Source organism: Gymnoscopelus braueri, assembly GCF_963280865.1.
Source record: "Gymnoscopelus braueri genome assembly, chromosome: 4".
In the NCBI taxonomy this organism is placed as follows: Eukaryota; Metazoa; Chordata; class Actinopteri; order Myctophiformes; family Myctophidae; genus Gymnoscopelus; species Gymnoscopelus braueri.
The window spans coordinates 2,784,375-2,793,637 of record NC_137605.1 but is presented as its reverse complement, the minus strand read 5'-3'; positions in this window follow the sequence as shown (position 1 = coordinate 2,793,637).

Here is a 9,263-nt window from a genome sequence, read left to right as displayed (position 1 = left end):
TGGCAGAGGCAGAGGCTCTCAGTGTAACTCCAGAGGGGTTCCAATTGGACCCTTACCCGTAACTCTGAGAGTGTACAAATGGAACCAAATGGACCCTTACAGCTCTGTAACTCTGAGACAACTACATTGCAGTTGACATGTTGGTGCTTTAACAGTATTTTATGTTAATATAGAAAAAACAGATTGTTATTATTTCTCCTCATTATTTGCATTCAACCCACAGACTGTCAGCTGTCAGAGTAAAGCATTTACATGGATACGATGCATTATTAAAATGTACATTCTTTCCTTTACACGTTTAGAGTTTATTCTGGTATTATGAATTCTTGTGAAGTGGACAGAGCTGTATTATTATTCTGTGTTTGTAAGGAAAGTGCAGTCTGTGATTCAACACAAACTTTGCATTAATAAACTGTGTCGCTTAGCGACGCGTCGTGAGCTTGTAGATCTGCTATTTTCAAATAGCCTAAGTATGCATACGGCTGAAGTGGTTAATATATGTTTCGTAATAAAAATTTTTTTTTTAAATAATTCGACTAAGAGATTGGCAGTCGACTCAGACACCCCTCGACTAATTAGTCGACTATTTGACTACTAGAGGTCAGGCCTAGAGAAAATACACCCTCCTTTAGACATTGTATTTACACAGATATTTATGACCATCTTAGTGAATCAGGCCCATTCTGTTTATTTTGTGACGTGAAAACCATTTGGTTTGAGTGTCTTAAGACACTAATGGTTTGTTGTAGTTAAAAGTACCTGGATGGTTATAATTTACATATTAAATAAATTAGAGATGTAAATTAATTGTTAAAAGGGGAATATATTAAAATGGTGTATTAAAAGGTTAATAAGGATTATTTATAGTATAGTTAAAAGTACAATTATTCATTTAGTAAATAATTCATGTTTGTTCATTTGTGTGGTGATACTGACATATACTGACCAATATACTGACCAAGATACTGACCAAGATATTGACGTGATACTGACCAATATAATGACCAAGATATTGACGTGATACTGACCAGGATATTGACCAAGATACTGACATGATACTGACATGATACTGACCAAGATATTGACATGATACTGACCAAGATATTGACCAAGATGATGACATGATACTGACATGATACTGACATGATACTGACTTGATACTGACCAGGATATTGACCAAGATACTGACATGATACTGACCAGGTTATTGACCAAGATACTGACATGATACTGACTTGATACTGACCAGGATATTGACCAAGATACTGACATGATACTGACTTGATACTGACCAGGATATTGACCAAGATACTGACATGATACTGACTTGATACTGACCAGGATATTGACCAAGATACTGACATGATACTGACTTGATACTGACCAGGATATTGACCAAGATACTGACATGATACTGACCAAGATACTGACATGATACTGACCAAGATATTGACCAAGATATTGACATGATACTGACTTGATACTGACCAGGATATTGACAAAGATACTGACATGATACTGACCAGGATATTGACCAAGATATTGACATGATACTGACATGATACTGACCAAGATATTGACCAAGATATTGACATGATACTGACCAAGATATTGACCAAGATGCTGACATACTGACATGATATTGACCAAGATCCTCCTCTCCACCCTTGAGGGGATGGGTGTCTCAGGCTCTGCACTCTCCCTGTTTGCATCCTACCTGACGGGTCGCTCCTACCAGGTGATGCTGAGAGGGTCTGTGTCAGAACCACACAGGCTCACTACTGGGGTTCCCCAAGGCTCGTTTTTGGGTCCTCTTCTTTTCTCTCTCTACACTACATCTCTTGGTGCTGTCATCCACTCCCATGGCTTTTCCTACCACTGCTATGCCGATCACACCCAGCTGATCCTCTCATTCCCACCTCTGACACACAAGTGGAGGCACGCATTGCTGCTTGTCTGACTGACATCTCGGAGTGGATGTCGACGCACCACCTGAAGCTCAACCTGGACAAGACCGAGCTGATGTTCCTCCCGGGGAAGGGCTGTCCGCACCGAGACATGGCCATCACCATTGATAATGCTGTGGTGACGTCAACTCGGACTGCGAAGAATCTGGGTGTGACCCTGGACGATCAACTGTCGTTCTCGGCAAACATCGCATCAGTGACACGGTCCTGCAGATTCCTCCTCTACAACATCAGGAGGATTCGCCCCTTCCTCACGGATAAAAACCAACCAGTGGTTGTGTTAATGTTGTGTTAATCTTTTAAACGTACTTTAGTGTCAACACTATGGTTGTAGTAATGTTTATGAAGACGTTTAATGCTAACCAAGATGCTAGGTTCTAAGCTAGCTAGCCAGCTAGCCTTAGTGAGGCAGCAGCATAGTGAGACATTGAAGGGTCAATGGGCCCGATTCACTAAGCCGTTTACACCCATATTTTGAGTGAAAACAGCTTAATGGTCTTAAATGGGGGCGTGGAGCAATGCAAAGGATCTTCCATATGAACGCGCCTCTGACCTTCAGGCAAAAATGAGGAACAACTGTGATCCACACATATCAGGGGTTTACACAGGCCTTTGTGAATTGCATGTTGGTTTTTGCATAGAGAAAATTAGGCCTGTCCCCGACTAATGATTTGTATAGTCGAATCTGATTGGCGACTAATTGCCAATAGTCGACTGGCAGTCGACTATTGCAACACCAAAAAAATATATATATTATTATTATTTTTTATTTTTTTATTTTGCATGATTCGACTGAGATTGGCAGACTGCCAATCTCTCAGTCAAATCAGGCAAAACAATCTGTTATGCAATAGAGGAACATTCCATTTGGGCTGTAGGGGTGCTTAGTGTCCGATTTAACATACTGTATACTATTGGTTTCTCCCAATAAATCATGATGTATATCCTATTTTTGGCAAACTATTAGTTAATTAATATAACAAACTAGGCCAATCTCTCAGTCGAATAATAAAAAATAAAGAAATACATTTTTATAATTCGACTAAGAGATTGGCAGTCGACTCAGACACCCCTCGACTAATTAGTCGACTATTCGACTACTAGAGGTCAGGCCTAGAGAAAATACACCCTCCTTTAGACATTTTATTTACACCCATATTTACACAGATATTTATGACCATCTTAGTGAATCAGGCCCATTCTGTTTATTTTGTGACGTGAAAACCATTTGGTTTGAGTGTCTTAAGACACTAATGGTTTGTTGTAGTTAAAAGTACCTGGATGGTTATAATTTACATATTAAATAAATTAGAGATGAAAATTAATGGTTAAAAGGGGGAATATATTAAAATGGTGTATTAAAAGGTTAATAAGGATTATTTATAGTATAGTTAAAAGTACAATTATTAATTTGTATGTTTGTTCATTTGTGTTGTGATACTGACATATACTGACCAATATACTGACCAATATACTGACCAAGATACTGACCAAGATATTGACCAAGATATTGACGTGATACTGACCAATATAATGACCAAGATACTGACCAAGATATTGACGTGATACTGACCAAGATATTGACATGATACTGACCAAGATATTGACCAAGATGATGACATGATACTGACATGATACTGACATGATACTGACCAAGATATTGACATGATACTGACTTGATACTGACCAGGATATTGACCAAGATACTGACATGATACTGACATGATACTGACCAGGATATTGACCAAGATACTGACATGATACTGACTTGATACTGACCAGGATATTGACCAAGATACTGACATGATACTGACTTGATACTGACCAGGATATTGACCAAGATACTGACATGATACTGACCAGGATATTGACCAAGATACTAGGACAATCTCCAGAAGGCGCAGAGCTAGAATGGATCTCAACCAAAGTACAAGACATTACCATCGTCAACATCTACAAACCACCTCCAAGTAGGTTGGCACCAACATCGCTACCAGATGCCCCAACCCCTGCCGTGTATGCTGGCGACTTCAATAGCCATCATACTGACTGGGGGTACAGCAGTTCCAACGCTGATGGTGATTTCCTGTTAGACTGGGCCTCAACGGTTGATGCGGCACTCCTATACGACCCAAAGGAGCCCGCCACCTTCTACTCTGCACGCTGGAACAGTACCACCAACCCAGACCTGGCTTTTGTGAAATGGCACGACAACCAGTCACTTCCAGTGAGACACATCCTGGACATGCTTCCCCGGTCACACCATCGACCCTCCCTCATCACCATTCCATCTGTGGTCCAGCCTGTACAAGGGAGGGATGTGAAGAGATGGAACTCCCGGAAACTGGGAAGGTTTCTCTAAAGAAGTGAACAGGGCAGCCGCTGGTCTGCCAGCCCCGTGCCCCAACAACCTGAACGATGCCTACGAGTCATACTGTAAGATGCTTCTGAATGCTGCCAAGAAGAACATCCCCCGTGGCATCCGCAAAGCCTATGTCCCCTGCTGGGACGACGCATGTGAACACCTACTTCGTGCCCACGCAGAAGCTCAAAACATCGAGGACAGGGACAAAGCAGCAGATGAGCTCTTCAGCAGGCTGGACGAGAATCGCAGGCAAAGATGGACTGAGACTGTGGAGTCAATCGACTTCACACACTCCAGCCGCCGGGCGTGGCAGACCCTGAACAAGCTGACTGGAAGGTCAACAACCCCAGCACAGTGTCCCATCACAGCAAACTCCATTGCGTCGCTCCTGCTGAGTAATGGCCGGTTCCCTAATGCAGATAAGGACTTCACCAGAAAAACATCAGCAAGAGTCCATGAACTGCTCAGGAACCCAGGATGCGACTTAAACCTATCCACCGACTTCACGGCTCAGGAAATCGAGCAGGCCATCCAATGCCTGAAGACCGGTAAGGCGCCAGGCATAGATGGTATCCATGCGGAATACATTAAACATCAAGGCAAGAAGGCAAACGACTGGATTTGCTCCTTCCTCTCTGCATGTCTTCACCACTCGAAGCTGCCGAAGATCTGGCGTCGTGCTAAGGTGATCGCCCTGCTGAAGCCTAACAAGCCGAGCGATGACCCCAAGGGATACCGGCCCATCTCACTGTTGTGCATCCCATTTAAGCTCCTGGAACGCCTCATTCTGGCTCGCATCACCCCAGTGATCGACCCCCAGCTACCCAAAGAACAAGCAGGGTTCCGAAGTGGCAGGTCAACAACAGACCAGGTAACCCTCTTGTGCCAAGACATAGAGGACAGCTTCCAGGCAGGAGAGAAGGCTGGTGCCGTCTTTCTGGACCTCACAGCTGCCTACGACACGGTCTGGCTACGTGGGCTACACATGAAGCTTCTGGAAACCATCCCAGATAAGCACATGGTGAGCTTTATAATGGAGACGCTGAGCAACCGCAGCTTCCGGCTACTGACCAGCAACGGCCAGAGCAGCAGGGTGAGAAAGCTCAAGAACGGTGTCCCACAGGGTTCGGTGCTGGCACCCACGCTTTTTAACATCTACATCCATGACCTACCCCCAACATCATCAAGGAAGTACGGTTATGCAGATGACCTGGCCATCCTAACCAGCAAACCATCCTGGCAGGCAGTGGAGGAGGGCCTCTCGGAGGACATGAGCATCCTGTCCTCGTACCTGAAGGACTGGCGCCTCAAGCTCAGTGTGGACAAGACCATGTCTACAATGTTCCACCTCAACAACAGGGAAGCAACCCGCAAAATCAACGTCATGGTTGACAGCGCCCGGCTACAGTCCCAAGCCTCCCCTACGTACCTCGGCGTGAAGCTCGACAGAACACTGTCTTTCAAACAGCATCTGGACAGCGCCAAGGCAAAGACCACCGCCCGCACTGCACTTATACGCCGCTTAGCCGGTACCACATGGGGAGCCACACAGAAGACACTGCGCATCTCCACCGAGGCCCTGGTCTTCACGGCTGCCGAGTACTGCGCCCCAGTCTGGTGCCGCAGCTCCCACGTGAAGAAGCTGGACACTGCCCTCAACGGCGCCTTACGGACTGTCTCTGGATGCCTACGAGCCACTCCAACTCACCAACTACCTGTCCTAGCTGGTATCGCCCCAGCAGAGGTCAGACGGGAAGGAGCCATGCTGGCCCTTGCCCGGAAGGCACAGTTGAGTGAATCCCACCTCCTCCACAAGACCATCACGGAGAGACCGCAGCGCAAGCGCCTCAAGTCCCGGCGTCCCTTTGCGATACAGGCCCAGGAATTGCTCAATACAACACCAGCTGACATCAGCAAGGCATCCTGGGTCAAGGCAAGGTGGAGGGAACAGTGGAAAGCAGCAGAACCATCTAGGCTCCACAACTACATCAAGGATCCCACAGATGTCCCTGGCCAGCACCTGCCCCGTAAGCAGTGGACAACCCTCAACCGCCTGAGGACAGGTGTGGGACGCTTCGGTGAAGCAATGCAACGGTGGGGCCTCTCGGACAGTGCCCACTGTGAATGTGGAGACCCCCTACAGACTGTGGAACACATCATGACCAGCTGCCCGAAACACCGCCCACCACATGGCGACCTAGGCCTGATGAACCTGGATGACGAAACGCTGGACTGGCTTGCTGCAACGGAGCTGAGGATCTGATGACATACGCAAGAAGAAGAAGACCAAGATACTGACATGATACTGACTTGATACTGACCAGGATATTGACCAAGATACTGACATGATACTGACATGATACTGACCAGGATATTGACCAAGATATTGACCAAGATACTGACATGATACTGACTTGATGATACTGACCAGGATATTGACCAAGATACTGACATGATACTGACATGATACTGACCAGGATATTGACCAAGATACTGACATGATACTGACTTGATACTGACCAGGATATTGACCAAGATACTGACATGATACTGACTTGATATTGACCAAGATATTGACATGATACTGACTTGATACTGACCAGGATATTGACCAAGATACTGACATGATACTGACCAGGATATTGACCAAGATACTGACATGATACTGACATGATACTGACCAAGATACTGACATGATACTGACCAGGATATTGACCAAGATATTGACATGATACTGACATGATACTGACCAAGATATTGACCATGATATTGACATGATATTGACATGATACTGACCAAGATATTGACCAAGATGCTGACATACTGACATGATATTGACCAAGATGCTGACATACTGACATGATATTGACCAAGATGCTGTCATGATACTGACATGATACTGACCAAGATATTGACCAAGATATTGACCAAGATGCTGACATGATGCTGACATGATACTGACCAAGTCACAAATCGCATGATGCTGACATGATGCTGACCATTTGATGTTTACTGATTCATTTCATAAGTGGAGGTGTTTCGTTGTCAATGACTATACGTTATTCCATTGTATTTGAAGTAGGCTGCTATATCCTTAGTTACGTTGTAAGATATTATGAAGAAGAAATGAAGATAATGAGGTCTCATAAGAACAAAGAAAGAGAACAGAATAATTTACTATTCTGCTCTTTGTGCAGATTGTGTTTTTGACATGCCAGGGAGTGTGAATAGTACGATGGTAGTGGATGGGGTGTGGCCAGCCGTAGCACCCGCCCACAGAGGATATCTGACCTGCTTGATTCATCTATACAGGTAAGACCCTGAGTAGCAGTTCTCCACCTCCACCTCTGTCCTAGTAGGAATTTTGTCTCTGTCAAAATGGCCGCTAGTCCAACTTACATTTGGAACCAAACACTGTAGAAAAAACATTGAACGTATTATTTCCAACTAAATTGGGGGATGCCCTTTCATGTGGTGATACTTTTGAGATCACCAGAATTCATGAACATGCGTTTAGATCAAGGTCAATGTACAAATTCACCCACAAATGAGCAATCAGTTGAAATTTGCAATTGAACGCTTGGGTGGGTGGTGTCCCTGAGGTGAATTGACTTATTTAATTTGAGCTTGTCAGTGTGTTTGTCCTTGTGACAGATGTGGTGCCAGTTATGTGTTGTTTGTGATGGTCAGACTACTGGGAAGGTCAGACTGGAGCTGTTTGATTGGACTGTAGAGAAACAGATCGACACCACCAGACTGATAAACCCACTGCTTTCCAGTGGTGGAAAAAGTACTCAATTTTTTTTTACTTAAGTAAAAGTATCAATACTGCAATGGAGAATTACTCAGTACAAGTAAAAGTCCGGAATTCAAAACTGAGTTGAGTAAAAGTACAAAAGTTCCAAAAGTACAAGTTATAAACGTCTTTGAGAAATTAGCTGTTGCCTGCCAAAGACGTTTAAAAACGTCCTGAAAAAAAATAAATAAAAAAAACTTAAAAAAATAAAATAAAAATTCTAAAAAGATTCTCTAATTATTTAGTATTGACACCTTTTCGATATTCCAAACGAATAAGGAGATAACAATTTCCAAAGATTTGCTGCTCCATCCACTTCAATGTTAAAATTGAAACGGACAAACAATTCACAATGTTTTTTGGTTTGAAACTACTGGTTTTGAGCTATTTTCAAACATCAAACAACACATGACGACAAGGTCAAATTGACCTCGTTGACATTTGTGAAACCACACCTGAATCAAACCTGAATGTGATTAGAAATTTTCTGGGGATCAATCATACTGGAGAAAAATATTTTGTGGCTATGCGAAAAGGTACCAAAATCGTTCAAAACCCTGGCAGAGGCTACAGACTGTTCTGAAAAAACTCTGGCAGGGTAAAGTTTTTTCCAGTTCCAGGCTTTAGTTATGCCCCGAGTATTATAGTTTTTTCAGTTCCAGGAATTAGTCATGCCCCGAGTATTAATGTGTTTTTAACAATACTCGGGGCATGACTAATTCCTGGAACTGGACAAAACTATAATACTCAGGCATGACTAATTCCTGGAACTAAAAAAAAACAATACTCTGGGCATGACTAATTCCTGGAACTGAAAAAAAAACATACTCTGGGCATGACTAATTCCTGGAACTGAAAAAAACCCTATAATACTCAGGCATGACTAATTCCTGGAACTGAAAAAAAAAAAAATAATACTCGGGGCATGACTAATTCCTGGAACTGGAAAAAATATATATATTACTCGGGGCATGACTAATTCCTGGAACTGGAAAAAACACATTAATACTCTGGTCATGACTAATTCCTGGAACTGGAAGTATTAACATTTTTTTTCAGTTCCAGGAATTAGTCATGACCAGAGTATTGTTTTTGTTTAGTTTCAGGAATTAGTCATGCCCCGAGTATTAGTTTT